Source organism: Anser cygnoides, chromosome 7, assembly GCF_040182565.1.
Source record: "Anser cygnoides isolate HZ-2024a breed goose chromosome 7, Taihu_goose_T2T_genome, whole genome shotgun sequence".
NCBI lineage: Eukaryota > Metazoa > Chordata > Aves > Anseriformes > Anatidae > Anser > Anser cygnoides.
Window position 1 is genome coordinate 9,492,986 of NC_089879.1, and position 18,872 is coordinate 9,511,857.

Below are 18,872 nucleotides of genomic sequence, written 5' to 3' on the forward strand. Positions count from 1 at the left end.
AACAGTCAAGTTTCTGCTCTACAGGTGCACTTTAGTGGCCCTCAGTTTTATAATTATATGTACAAAGTGTTCATGTTAGAATTAGGGCTGGACACTTGTGAGAAAATGCCACCTGGTGGGTAAGCTCTTTTTATGCTGGCTCCCAAGTCTGAGGTGAGACAATGTAAGTCTATGGGTAAGTTTAAAAAGAGGAAAACAATTAGCTAGGGAAGCAAAGATGGAGAAAGAAACAAAAAATTGTATGATTTCCTGATTATGCTGTGAACTGTCTCTTGAAATGATCTACAGTACATCCATCTGGAGCAAAACTGATATACCTGTGAGGTATATCCAGAGTGCTGTGGCGTTCAGTGGGTCGCAGAGAAATAGGTGGCCTAATAGGTGGCATATCCAAAAAAGTGAGAGGAAAGAAGGGAAGAATAAAAGTCCAGGATCGTTAATGCAAAAGATACGAATCGCTCACGTCCCAGCCACCAGAGGATGAGTCAGGTCCTCCACTGGTGCAAATCAACATAGCCCAAATATCTCCAGTGAATTTACACAGCACAGGCTTACCAGAGTTTACAAAGCCAGAGGAAATGTCAGTAGCCAGATTTTGCATTCAAATAGGGATATCATCGTTACTGATTCACTTATGTAGCAGCTATTAAAGACTGTAGGGGACTATGCAGTCTTAGAAACAGCGCATGTATACCAATGTCTTGGTTTCACTATCAAAATGCAAACGTCTCTGAGATAGACAAAATGTCCTATAAAATGACAGGTTATATTGAACAGGAGTATACACGTAAGTGATGGAGAAGAACAAAACTGTCCCATAAATCATAAGTTACTTTGGATTTTTAGTGGACACAGTTACCAAGTTGTCTTTCTTTGTTTTCTGACTGTGAGAACAATTCCTGACATAGATTACCATCTGAGATTAAATATGGAGCACAGATAATGACAATCATCGGGGGTGAACAGGACTGATAAATCATCTACAGCATTCCCAATAGCTGTGACTGAACAGGCTCGACCTTGATTACTGTGTGAGTTGGAACAGATTTCACCACACAGGATTCTGCAAATCGTAGGTTATTTGAAGTTTCCATCTAAACACTAGGATCAGTGCTATCCCTGATCACGGAGGGGATTCAGCAGACCCAGGATGCCAGCACAGTGGCAGCACTGAACACGAGGAAATTTCAGGTTAAATGCTTGAAATAACATAATGTGAGAAAAATCTCTGTGAACCCACATTGAAATGTTGTGTGTTGTATCAAAAGTTGATCCTTCATTATTGCCCTGTTAGCACATAAGATCAGCTAGAAGTGCTTCTGAGAAGGTTAAGCTCATTTTCTACTTTCTCATACGGCAGGTCTAAAAATGTTTTGTGTAAAGAACAGGTGATTTCTAATGTTTTGGAGACACTAAGAGAATAAGTTGGTGTTTACCTTTTTTAGCACTGAAACCCCAGTTTCCCTCTGATTAGTATTAAGTAACCTTCTTCTTTTTGACCTGGTGAATGATGAAGAGGCGCTACCTGCTGCTAGGTAAACATAGTTCTCATAATTTACAACTTCTTACTGAAAAGAAGCAGCATTAATTGCAAAACAAGGAGCAGAAGAAAAAAGGTGGGGAGGTACTATTTACCACAAAGTGGGAAGGCCTGTTATCTGCCAGCATCACAGCCCTAGTTCTGCAGTAATTTTGCAATGTTTCAAGCTACATCAGGCTCCTAAACAACAAAGGGATCTGAATTCCTAACATGCTTTTAAATCCCTCACCACCCTTGCCAGCCTAATTTCTGCTGTAGAAGTGCTTTGCCCCAGCTGGATTGCTCACCACCCCTACTGTGTGACAGGCCACGAGGCCTTCCCGTCTTCCGTGTGTTCACAAAACAGGTCTGCCTGTACAACACCCTGCACAGGAAGGTCTTGCGAGGCCTCTACCAGTTAATATCTTTTAACATCTCCCAGGGAAGATGCGGTGAACCCATTCCAAGGACTGGCTGTGTCAAAGCCTGTCCAGACCTCAGGACAAAACCAGCCAGTGCCTCCTATCACAGCCAAGGAATAATTGCATTGCATTATTAATAATGGTGATTTCATGCCTAGGTGGTGCCTATACACACAGGCATGGAGGGAGAGATTGACTAAATTCTGTTATGCTTTTCTTTTGAGAAAAGGATGAAGAAACTGTCTGTGGGATGTCACTAATGTGGTGAAAAGGTCCAAATACAGAAATACTAGCAGAAGGGCTGCTAAAAGAGTGCCTGAAATATTGCTGATATGCAGAGTAATGATAAATTAAGTAGACTTTTATTAGTATTGAAAGTAAATTGTCACAGGGCAGTCTGAGAAAGCAAAATCTTACCACAGATGTGCCAGCCACACTGGGAAACAAATGGAAGAACCAGCACAGTCCAAAACCGATCTGAGATGGCTAGGGCATAGCAAATGAAGTCTCAGCGTTTTCCTCAGCAAAACCCAAAGCAAGATCAGTAACAGGAGCAACCTGAGGAGGGGAATGTCAATAACACAGCATGATTTCCACCCACCCTTGTGGGAGCTACCTCTGCATAGGAAGGAAGTAATTCCTGTCTCCCTGGGACTCCTACTGGGAATCTGTCCAGCACCCTCTCAGAGGACAACGTGACTCAACTGAAATCAGCTGCAGATCTTGCTGGAACTCCAGTACTGCACTGTCATTCCCATCATACCCTAGACTTTTAAGGATTTTTTTCCCCTCCAATATGTCCTTTTATTCATTGCATGAAAAAACCTCAATCCACAGGAAACCTTTCATCATTGCCCTAAAGAAGGTGTCCAAAAATGAGTTACTAAATTCTTTTTGACAAAGCACCTATAATACTTACATGGGCCTGGCTGTTGCACACAGTCTCTTTGGTGTGAAATCAGGCTAAATAAATGTTTGCATGTTGACTGCTGCAAGATAATTATACAAACTGCAACCAACAAAGGAAATAATAACTGCTGGAGGTGTAGGCGGGGGAAGAAGGCAAGAAGGGGGTGGGGGAAAGGAGGAATGAAGGGAACCTCAAGGTCAAATGAGCAATGGGTCGGGGCACACAAAAAAAGTGTAAACAAGAGGAATCTTTCAGCATAATTTTGAAAGTAATGGCAGATTGAGTTGTATTGTGCAGGTGTACAGAAAGCACTTTGCTGCATTATGCCATCTCAAGTTCTTGCTCCTATTTCCTTTTGTCAAGAGGTCTTTGATTGAAGACACGATTGTCTTCCTAAGAAAGGATGAAATGTCATGTGAATAGCTCAAGTGATAGACTGCAGTATCTTGGATGCAGCAAGAAAAAGCAATGCTAATGGATTTGTACAGTAAATAATATGGGGCAAAAGGGAGAAACAATCAGGCCTAGCACGAGTATAGAGAAAGCAGCTTGAACCTCCGTAGTTTGCACTGATTGCCAGGGGTTGCTCAGCTCAATGGACTTCAGGCTGGGGGAGAAAGCCTTCCAAATTCACCCCCCAAGTCAGAGGGACAAGTTCTATACCTTAAGCCCTGTGTTTTTTTTTGTTTGTTTTGTTTTGTTGTGTTTTTTTTTTTGTTGTTGCTTTGTTTTTTTCCTCCTGACTTGCTAGTTCCTCAAAACTAGCTGTTGAAGGGCGTCTGTCCTCATTCCTGATGCACAAGTCACTCCAAACAGTTCCAAACAGCAGCTGCCCTGCAAGCTGGGGCAGAGAAGTCCAGTGCTCTGACCGGTACCTGCGGTCACAAAGTATTTCTTCTGGCCCATAACTGAACAGATCACGCTTCATAAGGCTGGTCTGTAGTCACGTGAAGTAAATTTTGCTCTTCAAGAGACCTGTCTCACCCGAAGTATTGCCAATCCAGTAGAGATAAGGAGATAAGGACTTGCTAGGTAGACTTGAGTAGGTCCTAAATCAATCCTAGTGACGGAGAGAAAAAAAAACCCTGGTCACAAACATTCCTCTGGATTAAATTTATATGCCAAAAAATTGCATTGAGAGGAGAGAGGAGAAGCAAGCCACATGAAGCATACTTTCAGGACTGGGTTGTTACGGTGTTTCCAGAGCTGAACGCATGTGTCCTGCTATGTCGGCATGGCACAACGATGTGACATCACTTCTGCTGCACAGCTGGCAGGCTGCTGACCCCAGAGCTCGGCAGGTTGGAGATGCTGGAGCCTGAGCAGCCAGTGCAGTCCTAGCTCCAGACACCCCCAGTCCAGACAAGTGAGGCTTTGGACATCACCCCAACATAGCCTTGTGGGGAGGTCTGTGCAACCAAACGGGCTGCAGCAGGGGGAAACGGAGGTGAGCTGTAGCTTAGCTTGCACAGAACTATGCCCTTTCAGAGCCCCTGCCTACCTTTGCCCTGTGACTGACCCTGGGAGAAGGTGGACTGCTTGGAGACATTGTCTCCCCATAGGGAGCAAACCCAGACTCACCATCCGTCAGGGCAGGATAATGACCAGACTCAAGAGTTGAACTCAGGTTTCCATCCACCAGCACGTAACAGAAGGCTTTCCGAACAGTTGTGCATATTAGATTTCAGATACAAAAAAAATACATCCAACTCCCTTTGGCCTTTTGACTGAGATCAATTGTAGTATCTGAGATCTGACGCGTGCTGTATCAGGGACGACAGCACTCACTGGCAGGGGCATGTGCTCTGTGATCTGACAGATCTTGCCTGTCTTTAACTCCTCTGATCCTATGAGTCGGCTGCCCTGTGGGTACACTGCACACTTACCTGAAGAAGCACAAGGAGCTGTGGGATGCCATCACACTGTCAAGATGCTTCACGAGATACCAACAGCAGAAGTCTTTCTGGGAATGACACCATCTCATCATCCACTTCACGCTGCTAACTTTGTGGTGCTGTTTCCTGGAGCCATCTCATCCTATTCAGGAACAACCGATGAGGTAAAAGAGGTGAGGTATGGCACTGAACATTAAAAACACCATTATCTAGTTTTCTAGTTACTGAGGGCTCAGAGTGAACCCCAGGACTTTGAGTGACTCTTCGATCACTGAGCTGACCCAGAAAGCTCAGGAGGTGGTAGTGGTAGGAGGCTTTGTAGACCACTAAATCAAACCAGAAAATAGGATGTGCTACTTCTTAAGACCTGTCTGGAATACATCAGTGGGAAAACCTGCACTGTTAGGGGGTCCTCAATTTGGGAGGCATGTGCTGGAGGTCTCATGCAGCCAGTAAACAAAGTATTGCTTGGATGTCTTGACAAAATAAGACAGAGAGAGGGGAAAAAAAAAAAAGGAAAAAAAAAAAAAGAGAATTGTAGAGGATAAATCCTTTAATGAGAAAGGTACAGATACACTGCATCATTCCTGACTGCCAGGAGTTAATTAGTTACAGGCACAAAAGATGGTGGTCACTAGACACCTATAGTCATCCAATGGTACAAAAAGGATAGTCCAAGCAAATAACATATGTAGTTGGCTCAAAAGAGGCAATTAATCACAAATAAATTAGAAGGAAGAAGAAAAAAGACAGAAAAATGCAAATGAAGATTAGAGGTACTTTATAATGAATTTCTTAAGCAAGATAATTATGGAATTGCTGTTAAGTTTAATTCACATATGATTTCAATTGAAAAAATGGCATTTGCAATACTGATAAGGCACAGGATGAATGGGTGAAGAGCTGGCTACTTGGCAGATCTCCAAAAGACAATTGTCAACAGAGAGCCATCACTGAATGGGATTTTTCCCTAACAAAATTTAGCAGCAAGTAGTACTGGTGTGCAACTAGCTGATGTTTTCTTCAGTGGATTCGGTTTGTAAACATCATTAGCCGCATGACTGTGAATTAGTCTCAATAAAAATTGCGTCCACATCAGAACATCTCCACAAATTGTTTAGGGGAACTTTCTCATTGAAAACCCTCCTGGTCTGCTCTCTAAGTCTTTGCTGATAACAAGTACGTGAGAACAGAGCCTGGCAGAGGGACAAACGAGAGTGCTGCTGATGTGAGGGTGGCACAGGCAGCACACTGAGACTTGGGAAGGTGGGCTGAATTCAAAGAGAAGGCGCCCTGATATAGCCCAAAGCAACATTATACAAATGGGCAAACTCTTCAGAAGTGTCCATCCGTCTCTGATGTCTACTGAGGGAGCCTAGAAGATGCCTAACACTATTAGATGCCTAACTTTTAGATGCCAAGCTTTTATTTTGGCTAAACTCAGGTGAGATGCTTCCCACCCTCATAGCAAAGAGAATTCAGGCTAGAGACTACACCCCAGGTGAGCATATAGTAGACTATGGGATCTGGTTGTCATGTTAAAGAAAGACATTACAAAATTGGAGAAGGCTCAGAAAAGAGCCACAGAAATGATTTACTGACTGTAGATAATGTTTGACAGTGAGAAACCTAAAGATCTCACACTGTTTAATTTATCAAAAAGAAGATTAAAAGGTTACTTCATTGCAAGCATTATCTCATAGGAATGCCACGTACTGAAATGCTCTTTAATCTATCAAGAATGGCACAAATATTTAACATTGAAGGTGATTAGCCACTAGAATGAACCACCAAGGGAAGAGGTGGATTTTCTCTCTCCTGATGTCTTCAAATCAGGTCTGAATGCTTTTCTGGCAGATGTGCTTTAATCAAACAAAAGCTATGCTTTTGTCAGATGCAAGTTTTTGGGCTGAATACAGAGGAAATCGGGTGAAAAAAAAAAAAAAAAAAAAAAAAAGATGCACTCCTGGCCTCAAAAATCTACAAATCTGTGAATGCCAACTGTAATTTGAATGTATCTGCAGGAATCAAAGTGCTCAAAGTGTGCTCTTCTTTAAGGGGTAAGAATCCCAGGAGAGGAGGTGGTGACATGCTCCTAGTGTTTATGGGCAGTAATCAGGGCTCCAAAAACTTGGTATCTTGTCCAAAACTTGACACTGACTCCCTCCGTGGCCTAGGCACGACTGCAGTTTCAAACAGATCTATCGACAAAGAAACATAACAAAAATGGTCTGATTTCATGGGTGGTGAGCAGGCATGCATTGCTCTGGGTTCAGAGGGATCTGTGAGCACTTAGCACCTATGGATGTGAATTTAGACACTTAATGAAAGGGGGACACTTTGGGAGTAATTTTGATAGCATCTGAAAGACACTTGGGAAAACCTGCCCTCTCTTCCAGTGGCTGCTGTGCTCCTGGATCACAACAGTGCTTTCACAGTTCTTGCTTTTTGGCATCACCTTTCTTTGTCTCTGTTCTCTCCGTTGCAAAATAATCACATTTCCTGGACTGGACAGCTGAAAGGATTAACATTAGAGTGCTAGTTTTCAACCTGGGGGTCTGCAGACCTCTGGGGAGCTCTGTGGTCTACTTCTAAGGTGTCTGTGAGAGGTGGCTAAGAAAAACAAGTCCATTTATGCTGTGCAGCACTTCAAGAATGTGCATTTCAAAAGGGACCCGCTCCTCTGGAAAACACTTCACGGCCCGCAAAGCAAAAAAGGTGAAAAACACAGAAACTGAGAAGCAGTCTGTAAGTGACCTCTGATTAGCAGCTGCTTTCCGTGCCCAGCAGCTGGGGCTTGCTGAGCCTCGCTGAGTGCACCCCTGCCACCCCTGCCCCAGACCCTGCCGCAGCTGGTGGGTTAACACAACTCTCCGGTCGCCACCGGAGGCAACTCCAAGCAGTGGAAAGAAGCAAAAGGGCTGCGGTATGCAATTTCACCTAAAGCATTCCCATCGTCTAGATCCCTCGCTGACGCCCCCCCACCCACCACCTCGCTCGGTGGCTGACAGGTTTTTGATTTTCCCCTCTGTGGGGTGGGCAGCAGCACCCGCAGCGCTGCCGAGCGCTCTCCAGGCAGCCTCCGACGCTCGCACCTTAAGGATCACTTCTCATCTTTGTCTCCAGCCTCTGTCGCTTTCACCTATTCCCAAGAGTTTGGAGCTTTATTTTTTTTTCCCTCCTCCTTCTTCTTTTTTTAAACAAAAAAAGCTTTGCTTGTCAAACAAGTTTTTTCTCCCTGAACTCTCAGACTTTCAGCCTTGACGCAGGCACAGAAATGCTATTCTCAAGGTGAAAGTTTACAGTCTCGAATAACAATGCCAGCTGCTATCTTGGCAACAAGTTCCGCCGCCGATGCAGAAGGTGGGGAAAAAAAGCCGGCACCCTGATGGCTCACGCTGCAGGACGGTTTGGGTACCTGAGACCTGCAGCCGAAGGTGTCCGTGTCTGCGCTGGCCCCGTGAGAGGGAGCAGGAGATGGTGCTGGGCACAGAGCCTCTGCCCGGCCTTGGGGAAGAGCCTTTGCCTCCCTTGTGCCTCTGCTCTGAGGTGCTACCAGGAATACAGACCCTCCGCAGCTTGCTCAGACTATAGTCAGATAGGGAAGGGATGTGTTATAAGGGAAAACGATCCAAACGGCATCACTTGGGGCTTAGCTGCTCTGCTAACAAGTACTTTTGCTGTGGGTGTCAGACTGCAGCTCATTTACAGCTGTAGAAAGGTTTTTCTGCCATACATGCTTTTTAAAGCATTTTGGACTGTTTCCTTTACAATTCTGTTTTATTTATTTATTTATTCAAATCATTGCTAAACATCCTTTAAAAATCAGACTAATGATACACATTTACAGGAAACATTCATCTCCCATTTTAATCTTGGAATCTTAGCTCTTTAATCTTAACACTCCAGCTTTGTATTTGAGCTTTGTATTTGCATATGGAGCTTAAATAAGCAGCCAAGGTACCAAATAACAAAGCACAGAACTCTAAGAACCATAATGTCAACTAAGAAACATATATCCCAGTACCTAGGCTTGACACTGGACATTTTGAAATGCCAAACGAGGAGGATTCACAACACTGTTTCATTGACACCTGACTCCAAATTCTTTTATCATTTTGACATTATCAAGAACATAATAAAAGAGTAGTTCTTTTTTATTATTATTTAGATACTTAATTTATGATTTTATCAATAAAGCTCTTTTTAATTATTATTATTATATATATATTTTTAAATAAGCCGTAACCACAGAAAGCTTTGTGTTTTTTTTTTTTTCTCTTTAAAGCATCAGACTATAAGATTTGTATATATGTAGCGCAATCATGGACCCCCCACTTTCATATTAATTGTGTATGTATATGGCTATAAATATACATATCCAAAATAAGTTATTGGTTTAAAAAAAAAAAACAACAAACAGGTAAACATTTCTTGGATAGTTATTTGAGAGCCTGTTTTAAGAGAAACATGTCTACTGACGTGGCCTAAAATTATGTATCTGCACCAAATTGAAGATGTCACCTTTTTAAGGACAGCATAATGGCAAAAGAGTCGAGTGCGAGGAATTAGTGAAATAGCGCGGGTTCGTCTGTGTGAGGATCGGTGACATGTGCAGTGCTCGGCACAGGCTTAGGGGCTCTACAGTGGAGCATCCCCCTCCCGCTGTGGCTCCGTCCCCTCACACCTCTCCCCGCACCGCAGACACCGGGCGGCACGGTGGGACTTCACAGCCCATGTCCCAGCCGCATGCTGTCCCCCCTCAGCCTGCTCCGACACCTGCTAAGGGAAGGAAGAGTTAAACCGTGGTAATTTTTTTTTCCTTTCCACTTCCTATCGCTGCTTAAATTACTGGAGCTTTATACATCTGGTTCAGTTCATTGCGAATGATTCAGGTTCTCGCTTTCCCCCTCCCTCCGGGACACCTTTCCTGAGTCTTGCTGCGGAGACTGACCCTGGTGCCAGCAGGATGGAGCCCCAGGAAGTCCCAGCAGCCTCATCCCGACTGCGAATACCCAGCTGGGTTTTGAACGCATTGCATCAGAGAGCAGTAGGTCACCACATTAATCAGGAACTCTGAAATCCTCCGAGATACCTTGTTGGGAACGGTTCTGGCTAGTCTTAAACATAATTTAAAAGACTTTGGGGTTATTTTAAGGCTTTTCCTTTCCATCAGCCCTATCTCTATGTAAATGTTTCCCTCCCCTCCTCACTGCCGACTGCTTCTAACAGACAGATTATTTTGCTTCTCTGGCCTACTTTGTTTCAGACAAAGTTTTGACTATCCAAGTTCTTTTTTATTCCATTTTACATTTTTAATGCTATGTTGTAAAACGTCCTTCCTCTTGAGCAGTAATAAAAACCTTTTTTTCCCCCCTCCCCTCTTCAGATTTCTTTTATAACACATTCAGCATTTTCTGGGACATAATTAAAACATCAAACAGTTTTCCTGCTGGTTATGCTAAAATCTGAATGCTCGAGTCTGCTGGCATTATTGAAAATTAAAATGTACTATTCTTGAGTGTATTTAGGATGCCCTTAAATAACTATCAGAAATGGTTTTGTTCTTCTTTATATAAAGACTTGCATCATGATGCTAAAATACCTGCATTAAATAATGTCTCTAATTGGTAGCATGAGGATACTTTTAAAAAGTGTAAAATATGTATTTTTGTTCACTATTTTTCCTGGACTAATGTGTCTAATTTTCCCATACAACTTTATCCCCAAGGAAAAATATAGACGGAAAGACCATTACCAATACATGAAGTTCAGTGGTTCTCTCTCTTTAGATGTAATTGCTATCAAGGAGGCTGGCAGCAGGGTAATTTTAGTTCAAATGAGTACATAGCCTGAAAAAGGATAAATCAACCTTTGTAGGTCTGAAATTAGATCCCAGTGTGGGATTGTTCTAGCTAAGTGTACATCACGTTCATAAAATTCATTTGCCAGAATGAAAAGTCCCTAAAATCCAAGGGCAGCAGTGGGTGTGGGGCTGGAGGGGAAGGTTTCATGCCCTGCTACAAGACCTCCTTCCTCCTTCCTTTACCAGAAATGGCCTCAAATCACCTTAATAGGGCACGAAAGGCTTGATCCTGCTGCCATTCAAGGCAGTGGAAAGCCTCCCACTGCACCCAAAATCCTTGTCTCAGGATTAATAATACACATAAGTCCACATTCACAAAATAGTTGAGAAAGAACGATTTCACTGGGAAGCTGGAAGGAGACATCTTGACCAGATTTAGGCACCGAATGTGGCTGTGGGTCCAGACTCCCAATAGCACTTAGATAGCAGGGCTAACAAAGCCTACATGTCAATTTAAACACTTAGAGTGGAATTAACGCCCAATAATGGTTTTGATTATTGCAGAGATTTCTATTTTCTGTGGATGTCTTGGATATGGTGAACAATTCGTCAAAAAATGGGATGGCAGGGTTCAGCAAGACAGGGTTCTGTTTTTTCCACACTAAAAAACATTTTGGTAAAAGCAGATGTCTCCCAGCCACCATCACTTATCCACCATGGCTTAGAGAGCCAGACTGCCTGGGAGGCAGGGCCAAAGAAACAAGACAGAAATATAAATGGATGTCCAAAACAGTTGATGACATAATTTCCCAAACAACTTGCAGCAACTCTTCTGTGTTTTGAGTACCCTTCTCCTATATTATTTTAACCTAACAATCTGCGTACTATATGTCAGTATGAGGGCTACATATAAATTACTTACATTGAAGTACAATATTTCAATGTATTGTAGATACTTATACAAATGCTATCCAATTCCTAAAAAGATCAATTAAGAAAAATATGATATGAGTGTTCTTAGAAAAGCAGGCAGGTGACTGAAAATCAAAGGATATACGTAGGTCCTTCTGTGAAAAGCAACCTAAAGGTTATAGTCACTTCTGGCTTTGAGGAGGGGAGATTGCACCTGACTTTCTCACTCCTGCTCTCAGCCTCCCACTAAGCATGGACAAACCATTTTCTGAAAGGTTAAAGAGGGTCTGCATAACCTCATACGTGCAGCGTGTCTGCTCCCTGACCTCAGCTCTCAACGATGTCCAAAGTGTTACTAGAGCGATAGCAATAATAATAAAACGCCCCAAACGCAGAAGATTGCTGAACACATTTCTTAAGCCAAAGACTTCTGTCTCACTACAATATGCTGAAGTAAAAACATATCCAGGAGTCGTCCCTGGAGTCTCAAATCATTCTCTCATCACACTGGGTTCAAAGACAATGTGAGTTGTGTAGCGTAGCTGAAAGTATCTGCATAAAGCAATTCCTCTATGATGTTGTTTTGTTTCTGGCTTGCTTTTACCTGGGCTATCTGAAGACATTGTTTGAGGCTAAGGAAAAAAATATGAATAATGTTTGGGCCTAGAGATCAAAAAATCAGGCTTATTTCCATAGTTGTTAGTAGCCAGTATCCCATGTGAATCTGTTCATTTCTAAAGCTTCACTGAAATGCTGGGTGTATTAGGAAGGATTTCTTTTTATTTTTATTTTATTTTTGTAAGAGTTTGTTCTTCTTGATTTTTGAAGATGCTGAAAGCTTTTTGATGTCACAAAACCAATCATAAGAGGGAAAACCCAAATTTAAATGTGAGATAAAAGGAGCTTTGCATGCATGCATAACAAGAAACCCATTGAACAAAACACATTACTTACCACTTCCACAATGGCTCTCTGCCTCCAAGGGATGGGCTGGTTCACAATAAGGAGGTGACGGTGGTAAAGTCACTCTGATACTGTGATCAGAAAAGCTGCGATAAGAAGAAAAATGTATATAGGGGAAAGTAAACTACAAAGAGGGGAGAGAGGAAAAAATGGCTCACCATCCCCCTGGGACTGTGAGTGACTTTCAGTATTCACCCAAAAGTTTCACTTCAAACATGACGAGGCCAAAGAGGTCTCTTTCTGTGTGCCAGTTCTGGCAGCCGACGGAGGAGGCAGAGGAAGGAGGACAGTTGAATTTTTCATTCAGGTAACTTTGTTCCCATTTGGATATGCCTTGTCTGGAATTCCCACTGACGGCAATGAGGTGTGAATTTTCCTGATTCAGAGGGCAAGAGTGATCTCTTGGATCTGAGTTTGTTTTTAAGAGGTTTGTTTTTATTTGATTTTGTTTTCCATTTACATCTCTCCCTTTCTTTTACCATTTTAAAGCCATGAATGATGAACAATAAGGACTGGGGAAAAGCCAAGAGAGTAAGATTGTTATAAATTTCCTTTAGAGTTCTGTGTTTCAGTGTTTGGGAACCACTTCAAACTGGTTAGCAAGAAATACTCCTCCCTCCAGTCCTCCTACCCAATCCCAGAGAGGGTTAGCTCACACTGGACGCAGGCATTTGATATGTTATTTTTTTTATATTTTCACTTTATCTACCAAGACAAAACACTGATTTTTAGGAGCTGAAAGTCTCAAAGGACCCAGGATAGCGTATCTACTATGGAATAAGGATATAACAGATGCCTAATCTGTAGGACAATAAAATCTTTATTTGATCAGCTGATCATATAAAAACAAAAAACAAACACACAAAAAAATCACACAAGATGATGACGAAGAATTTCTGAGTACGAATCCTTACCTATGCAGCTTCTCTCACCAATAGGATTTGTCAGCTTGCCCAGCAGTTCTCCATGTCCATGACCCATTTCTACCAACATTCAAAAACAGAGGGCATAAAGCCCACAAAGCACACTGAAGGCATTTCCATACCAAAGGACATAGAATATGGTCAGAGCTCCTGGAAATATTTACCTTTTTTTAATTATTATTATTACTTGTTTGTCTTGTTTTTGTCCCTTTCCTCTCTTCTTCTATCAATCCCTATATTTCCTTGGTCACTGAAAAAGTAGAAGGTAGAAGAAGAGAAAGAAAAAAGATGATCAAACAGAAAAATAAATGAAAGGTTGACTTGATTTCTGAGCAGTGAACAAAAAACTGAAACTATTCCCTGAAGAGTTGTTTTGTGGGGTTTTTGTTTTTTAAATCATTGTGGATTGGGGGTCTTTTTTTTTTTTCTTTTTTTGTCACAATATTTTGGAAGATGAGTTTCCTGTCTAAGAATGCATTCTTTCTCTTTCACTCATTGGTGTCCTTCCTACATGGGCAGAAAACTTTCCTGCCTGCTCTGAAACCATTGGCCATGCCAAACTCCTTCTTTGCTGTCCAATCACAGCAAAACCTTCAGCTTTCAAATCTATCAAATTTCAAACTACCTGTGAAAAAGGCTATTGTCAAAGGGTTTGCTCAGGAATCCTGTCAGTAAAAACTTATCCATGGTCTTAATTTGTGTTTTGGGATCACATCTGACCTAATTCAGTGGACCACTGATCAAGTCGTCCTCCAGCATGCCTGCCTTGTTGTTTTTACTGATTTATGTTATAGGAGTTATCCTTGGGTTTTGATATCACAAAAACTGTTCTGAAGTGAAGAATCATCACAGCACAATGAAAATTATCAATTTGAACTAATTTTTACCTCAGAGATTCCCACTGTATTTCAGGTTTCCAATTTTAATGCCAATTAGGGGACAAAAGTATACCTTCAGTATGTAGAGAACATACATAATGGGTAACAGTGTTGGAAGAAGCCTTCTGGTACTTCAGGCAAGCACCTCTCTAGAGATCTGTTGCTTTTGCCACTATGTCTTGAGGATCTGAAGAACATTTCCGTCACTGAGAGGAGCTGCAGAGAGCTATACGATAATCACCTGCAAATTTGACAAAGCAACGTCAGGATCTTAATACTGCAATTCATTTCCTTTGATATATCATCTGTCATCTCCCCCTTCCCACACATCCTCTTTATACTGAGAGGGAGATGGCACATCACCTATTCCCTTGACTGTTGAGAGAGAAAGTTATTTCTCTTCCCTTTCTCCCTCTCCTTCTCTGTCTCTCTGTCTCTCTCTCTTTTTTTTTTTTTTATTCCGTGGTTTCTGGGACTAAAGATGTTGGTTGTGTCTTCCATCTCTCCCTGCCTCTTTTATGATTCTTTCAAAGGAGAAGGAAAAAATCTTGTTTGCTTCAGCTTGACATAAAATACCACAGCAGAGAGGGAGCCCGTGGTGAGGGCTTAGGCCATGTGGCCCACGACCAAGTGAGGGTGCCCCAGTATGCTCCATTAGGTATGTCCAGGCTGTATTTTAAGCAAAGGTCCAAACGCTGCTCATTTCACTTTCAAAGAGCCTGGACAGGTCTTTGGGGAGCTCTGAAGTCCAGGCAAGGTGAAAGCTTGCATTCATGCAGCCCAATGCGCGGTGAGGACAGGTCTGGCTGTGGACGTGTCTGCCCGCCTGCGGTTGCCACCCAGCTGCCCTTGGGAGCACTGTGCATGAGATCTACACGGTGCAAAAGAGCCCGGAGCTGAGAGATAATATTTATACAAACAGGCTTTTCATTACCATAGACTATTTTGTCATGAGCTCTCGTTGGCTGGAGGAGGCTGAAGAAAGCTCAGTTACAATTCAATTAATATTTAAATATCTTCTGTGACTTCGCTACATAAAATCTATGGTTTCAAGTGTGATTCACGTGGTGTATCTGGCCTATAACTTCCAATCGACATAAAACTTTGATAGAAACTCTGAAGTCTACAAAGCTGAGGTTTATTTATATCTCTCGTAATCCCTGTGAAATCCTAGGAGTGGAGTCACCCAAATGAGAAGTCACAGTGTTTGGGTTCTTGTCTAACCAAGGCTCATTGATTTTTAAGCGCATAAATTCAGGAACTCTAAAGACCCAGCCAAAGACAATAAGGCAAGCAGCGCAGTTCAGAGATTCCCCCAGGGAGGAGATGTGGTTGTAAACACTTGAAAATGTTTAAATCCAGTGAATGTTCTAGTTATATTTGGTAGGTCCGACAGGACAAGCAGTCCTAACAATCTGAAACACTGGACAGAATGGAGGGAAGCATGTGCCAAAGATAATGAAAGCCTTACAGCCCTTTTCTCATCTCCTCCACCAGGACATGGAGTTATCACGGTCTCGGTCCTCCTAGAGATGTTCTTATCCCTGATCCAAGGGACACAGCAGCTGTCCCTTGCATTGCAGGTTCACCTGCTGAGGGCCTCATACAGTTCTGAGGGGGCTTTTGGCTGAAAAACTACTGAAGAGCAAAGAGGTTTTCATCTAGGTACCTGAGGCCCAGATTAAAGCCAGTGAATGCCCATGCAAAGAGCTTCACGAGGCCTTGGGCCTGGCTTTTGGCTGAAAATGTACTGAAGAGCAAAGAGGTTGTCACCTAGGTACCTGAGGCCCAGATTAAAGCCAGTGAATGTCCATGCAAAGAGCTTCACAAGGCCTTCGGCCTAGCTTCTGACTGAATATGGTTGATAGTCACGTTCCTCTGGTAATGATTTCCAGAACAAAGGGCCCTGGGGCAGACCTAAGCAGCCAGCTGAGACATGTAGAGCTGGGCAGATCTCAGCAGATGTATACTTGCCACAGCAAAAGGTATCTTACATATAGGTGGCTTCTCTTACAGATGGCATGTGGTCCTCGGGCATTATTTTCCAGGCCCTTGACTCCCAGCAGCAGCATTACATAGGGTAGGTATGAAGCCCTCCTAGGCAAGAAAATGTAAATCTATCTGTGCAGAAAAATGTTGGGGTCTTCTAAAAATACCTCAGTTTGAGAAGCATCAGAATTCCTCTGGAGAAAAAAAAAGTGTGGAACAAGCAGCAGAAAATGTCCAAAAATGTGCTGAATATAAGGGGCCTGTGATTCTAAAACAGGACTCTGGGGTCTGTGAGCAGCAGACATGAGTATCAAAGAGACCAGCGAGGTTAGCACTAGATAGATGGGTAAGGAGAACAAGAGCATTCACAAAAATACCAGGGGAGAGGAGTACTAGCGAGAAGTTCTATCCTGCAGTAAACCATGAGACTGAACTCTTTTGATATCTGTCTTTAAATAAATACACAAACACGAAGTTTGAACAACTAGAAAACACTGGAGAAAAATAAACCTGTAAAAATACAGATAATGACAAAGAATGGGTAAGGGAATACAGAGAAAATATGAATATAAACAAATCAGCTTTCCAGATTGCATATATCCTGGGACACTTAGGGAATTGAATACCAAAGTTATTGTACTACCAACAATTATTTTTTGACAAATCATGGGAGATTCCCAGGGCCTGGAGCAAAACAAATATTGTACAGATTTTTCAGAGAACTGAAGCGTGATCCTAATAACTATCATCTCATACGTCAGTTTTCTCTCCCTGCTTGTATAATAGCACAAATACTTTCCTGAGAGCTATGGGACTGACTTGCTCATTACCCCCAGATGATGAGGTATAGTCCAACGCACAGTTGGCGCAAGGCTGACTGACAGCTACGGTCCCAGCCAGGTGACAGGAGAATTACTTGCTTGGTTGTGATGCATCCAGCAGAGTGCCTCCATCCCACAGTGCAGCCCTGTGCAGGAACTACACGAGGTGACTCTGAACAAACTCATTTCCAAACTATAAATGATACCGGTGCTCTGCCTAAGCTAATTAGTCCTGATGCTAATTTATCGGATCCGAAACTCAGTGAACCTGTGGAAAGCATGTTTACATCTGTAAAGAGCCCGTGAGGAAATACTCTCAGCTCAGCCACGCGCTGCAGAGACAATCCGCCCATTTTACTTGGATCCCACATTCCTAGAAATGCATTGGGAAGGAATTCAGAGAAAACGAAAAGATTTACAGATGACTAAAAAACCTCACATTGTTATTATAACAAAAACATACAAAATAAAAAATGGAGAGACAATGAATAAACAGCCACTGCTGCAGTCAGGGTAATGCTCGTAGCTGTTTGTCCAGCTTCTGGGATGGGGCTAAGGCAAAATTCCTTTCCTTAATTTCTTGTTCCCACCCAAAGCCTGCTGTTTTTGACTTTGTGCAGGGCATATATGTTTCATCCATAATCATTATTTACAGATATTTTTTAGGGCCAGGAGGGACCATTAGATCATCAGTTCTGGCCTCCTGCATAACACATGCTGTAGAATTTCATCCAAAAAGGTAATGAACTATTCACCTCCTTTGTGACAGTGGATGAGGTCTGAAACTGTGACTGTTTCTGTGGCTTTGGGGGAGATCACAGATGATTTTTGACATTTCTTAACAGAGATTCTGCAAAGCATCATCACATGGAAAATCCCATATGATAAAAAAAAAAAAATATCTTGAAAAGCAACACTACTTGGAGAAGGAGAAAAGGGGGGTTGAAAGCCCACAGTATAAATGGAAAAATTTGGAGATTATCAGCTTTTTCCAAATTTCATATCAAGCTTTTTATTCTTACTCTCTTCCCAGTTAACTTTTGTCAAAATAACCAGACACAAGAATCAGGGAAACTAAATGATAGTTTAGTCTCCAAAAGAGGGGAAAAAAAAAAACTTACTGAAATGTGTTTCTATAGTAGACTTTATACATCCATTCAGTGCGGTCTAATGTAAGTCAGGCTTTAACAAATATTTTTTTCTCAACTTGGTTCCAGGATAAAATTGTAGAAGTTACTGAAAGGTGAAAAAAACCCTCAATCTATTCAACTTAAAAAAAAAAATAAAAAGACACTTAAGGGGGGTCTAACTGAAGTATACAAAAATCTTAGCTGAATGGATAATATCAATGCATGTTACTACTTTTGATACTGCATAGATGACAGGATCGGGGGCATAAATGGAAGTTCAAAAAACAAATTCAGAGGAGACATAAGGAAGTGCTTTGTCACTCAAAGAATAATAAATGTTTGGAATGGCCTACTGGGCAAGGTTGTTGAGGCAAAGACAGTGGGCTCGTTCAAGAAGCAATTAGATGCTATCCTGGGGGAAACGCTGTATTACAAGAGACAAGCATCAATGTGTTGAATGGCCTTTTCTCATTCCTAACATTTTCTATGTTCTTTTCTCCAGCTTGTACTCTTAAGGGTCTGCAGCCTCGGTGTATGATATCAAAACTGAAATCAGGCCCAGCAGTGTTCTCCACTAAACTGGGCCAAGAAGCATAATAAAGATTTGGCCTTGCTATAAAAATGTGCCGCGCTGTACTGCTACCCTGCTTATTCCATGCTGGCTTCTGGGCTTCTAATAAAGGAACAGGCATCGGGCAAAGCAC

General features: G+C 42.2%; 2 long non-coding RNA genes across 2 annotated transcripts; one reads left to right on the forward strand and one right to left on the reverse strand.

The window, feature by feature from the left end:
- Window positions 1-1,261: 1,261 nt before the first annotated feature.
- Window positions 1,262-14,436, reverse strand: LOC106031943 (uncharacterized). Its single transcript, XR_010832863.1, has 5 exons — window positions 14,302-14,436; window positions 13,515-13,600; window positions 12,419-12,513; window positions 4,738-4,888; window positions 1,262-3,911 (listed from the first exon to the last, which is right to left on the reverse strand). It is a non-coding gene; the product is annotated as an uncharacterized lncRNA (long non-coding RNA).
- Window positions 14,437-16,226: 1,790 nt separating this feature from the next.
- Window positions 16,227-18,872, forward strand: LOC125182409 (uncharacterized). The gene is made up of 3 exons (XR_007162057.2): window positions 16,227-16,308; window positions 17,694-17,777; window positions 18,671-18,872. It is a non-coding gene; the product is annotated as an uncharacterized lncRNA (long non-coding RNA).